The sequence below is a fragment of the Capra hircus genome, chromosome 13 (genome assembly GCF_001704415.2).
Source record: "Capra hircus breed San Clemente chromosome 13, ASM170441v1, whole genome shotgun sequence".
Classification (NCBI taxonomy): domain Eukaryota; kingdom Metazoa; phylum Chordata; class Mammalia; order Artiodactyla; family Bovidae; genus Capra; species Capra hircus.
The window spans coordinates 42,244,186-42,247,734 of record NC_030820.1 but is presented as its reverse complement, the minus strand read 5'-3'; the positions used below and the strand labels follow the sequence as shown (position 1 = coordinate 42,247,734).

Genomic DNA, 3,549 nt, shown 5'->3' with positions numbered 1-3,549 from the left:
TGCTGAAGCTGAAACTCCAATCCTTTGCCACCTCATGCGAGACTGGAAAAGACCCTGATGCTGGGAGGGATTGGGGGCACGAGGAGAAGGGGACAACAGAGGATGAGATGGCTGGATGGCATCACCAGCTCGATGGACATGAGTTTGAGTGAACGCCGGGAGTTGGTGATGAACAGGGAGGCCTGGCGTGCTGCAGTTCATGGAGTCGCAAAGAGTTGGACATAACTGAGCAACTGAACTGAACTGGACTGTGGCATGTGGGATCTAAGTTCCCCAACCATAGATTGAACCCATGCCCCCTGCATTGAAAGCACAGAGAGTCTTAACCCCTGGACCAGCAGGAAAGTCTGGAAAAGTCTCATATTGACCACACTTTCTGGTAGAACTTGATGTCCTTGGAGGGGACCCTAAACTTTTGTAGGCAGGCCCCAGGGATGCATGATGCTGTCGATGTGGGTGATGCTATTGACATGCAAGGGTTCAGAAAGGGGAGGAAGGAGGCCATGGAGTCACTCAGAACATCAGGGTGAGGCCCATGAGTGTGACCTGGCTCCTGAGAAGGTCAAGAAACTCAGGAGGCCCATGAAGGAGAGGGCAAACAAGACAAGCAAGAGGGAGGGGAGGTCCCTGCACACCTGGGACACTATGAGGAGCCCCAGGAAAAAGACGATGACCACCACTGCCAAGGTGGCCACGCTGCAGGCCACCAGCATATCTGAGGCCAGCCTGGGCACATGGGCCTGACTTGGGTCTCAGAGGAAACGCAGCCCAGTCTGGTTGGAGCCAGTGCAGAAGTACCACAGTCTGAACAGGAGGTCGTCGGCCAGGAGCCGTTGCCACCACAGATGGAGACGAAGCAGAGGACCATGGCCTGGGAGGTGCACAGGATGATGAGGGCTCGGTGGAGGACTCTAAGAAGGACTGGTGGGGCCTCCTTTGGCCAGCAACCTGTGTCTGGACACAGGGGGTTTGACCAGAGGGCTTGACCAGAGGGCTCTTCATTCCCTCCTGCCTTGCTGCCTCCACGCCCCCTCGCTCAGATCTGCTGGGTCTAAATTTAATGTTAATAAACTGCCTGCTATAACTATAAACCAGTTATTAATAAATGACATATAATGTCATTAAGTGACATATAATGTCATATAATGAGAAATGACCCTCCTAAATGACATAATGTCTCAAAAGAGTAAAAATGAGATTTTTGCAGTAGCAACAGTGTGTTTGCAGAGAGATGGGAGGTATTTGGGTGTGTATTTTATATGGGGAGGAGGTTTCAGAGAAAAACAAACAACAGACCAGCAGGTACTCAGCGAGTCAGGACGGCCGTGGCACCAGAGAAGGGAGTCTTAGCATCAAAGAAGGGCCAGCATTAGTTCCAGGAAGACGGGCATTTAATCTTTATTTTTGTCATGGGTTGTCTTTACTTCTGATCAGTGTGTTCTTTTCTTTAATAACTAAAGCAGATGTACAATGTATGTTTGATAGGCCATAAGGAGGCTATTTTAGTTACCATAAAATTTGAGTTAACTCAGGGATAAGCCAGAATGACTTCCCCATACCCCAGCAGATGAACATTTCTTTTATCAATCTGTTCTTGAGTTTTCTAAATATATAAACTATTTAATTCCTTAACATGGGACACATACTTTCCCGCAAAAGAATGAAACTTATTACCTGCTAGAAGTTTCACATCTCTGCTTTCATAATAATCCAAGTCCCTGATTCTATCTTTATTTTTATTTATTTTTTTAAATTAATTTTTACTGGGGTATAGTTGCTTTGGGGGCTACCCCGATGGCTCAGCAGGCAAGAATCTGCCTGCCAATGCAGGAGACACAGGTTTGATCGCTGGGTTGGGCAGATTCCCTGGAGAAGGGAATGGCAACCCATTCCAGTATTCTTGTTCCGGGAAATCACATGACAGAGGAGCCTGGCAGGCTACAGTCCATGGGGTCGCAGAGAGTCCGGCACAACTTAGCAAGCAAACAACAACAACATAGCTGCTTTATAATATTGTGTTTGTTTCTACTGCACAAGCAAAGTGAATCAGCTATGTGTACATATATTAGCTCTTTTGGGGATTTCTTTCCCATCTAGGTCACCACAGATCACTGAGTAGAGTTTCCTGTGCTGTTCAGTAGGTTCTCACTAGTTATCTATTTTATACATAGTATCAGTAGCATATGTGTGTCGATCCCAGTCTCCCAATTCCTCACCCCATCTTAATTTTTAAATAGTGATGTGTTTGTGGCATCTACACTTGGCAAGTCTTGTAGGGTAGCAGTATCCCGGATGATTTGCAGGAAAAAACAGTCCACTTCCTGTCGGGCCCCAGAGGAATTGAGAGCACAGTGAGGTAATGTTTAGTTGCTCAACTGTGTCCAGTGCTTTGCAGCTCCATGGAGTGTACCCTAGGCTCCTCTGTCCATGGAGTCCATTTTCCAGGCAAGAATACTGGAGTGGGTTGCCATGTCCTTCTCTAGGGGATCTTCCCAATCCAGGGATTGAATTTATGTCTCCTGCATTGGCAGGCAAAATCTTTACCAGTGAGCCACCAGGAAACCCTGAAGTAAAGTTACCAGTTGGCTAAATGTTGTCACAAACCAACGGACACAACACCCAGCAGAGCCCTCCGCACCCTGCCCCTGGGATTCCCAAATGCTGTGACAAAACAGACTCAGGACAGGGAACGGGAATTCTGCCCTTTATAAAAGTATCTGACAGAAATGAAAGCCTTTTGCTTTTTCAGGAAGGTATTTAAAATGTGTACAAAAGGCCTACTTATATTTAACTGTAAATGACACAGTGACCAGAGGGTTTTGCAATGACATGTTGTCTTGACACATTCGCTTGTTTAGTCATGCCCATTTCCTAGGACCTGGCAGCCCCCCAGCAGCCCTCGGCAGCAGGGATTCCATGGGAAGTTCTGGGTTAAATGAACAAGTTATGAGAAGTGTGTGCAGATGGACAAAGGCAGGAAGGATACATGGATAAAGGGCAAACACTGTGTTTGTGCAACGAGAGTACGATGACACTGAAGCCCCTGAAATTGCCTTTTGGTATGACTATAATGCTATTAGATAAATTTAAAGGTTAAAGTATTCACCTGCAATTATACCTACTCAGTGAAACCTTGTGTAGCAGTTCTGTAGTATACAGTTTGTCTATAAAGAACTAGCATGGAAGGATGTCCAAGATATAGTTATGAGAAAAAAGAAAGTGAACTCCCAAAAGAAAGTATTAAATCATGATCAGATTTTTGTAAAATTCCCCCCACCCCACAAATGTATACCCTCCCCGGTAGCTTAGTTGGTAAAGAATCTGCCTGCAATGCAGGAGACATGGGTTCAATCCCTGAGTTAGGAAGATCCCCTGGAGAAGGAAATGGCAACCCACTGCAGTATTCTTGTCCTGGGAAAGAAATCTCATGGGCAGAGGAACCTCATGGGCTGCAGGCCATGGTGTCACAAGAGTTGGACATGAGTTCACGACTAAACCACATAAACACACATATTTGGTTACATACACACAGAAAAATCTGGAAAACTA

General features: G+C 46.1%; 1 pseudogene; it reads right to left on the bottom strand.

Annotated features, from left to right (window-relative positions):
- Positions 408-1,002, bottom strand: LOC102186494 (annotated as a pseudogene).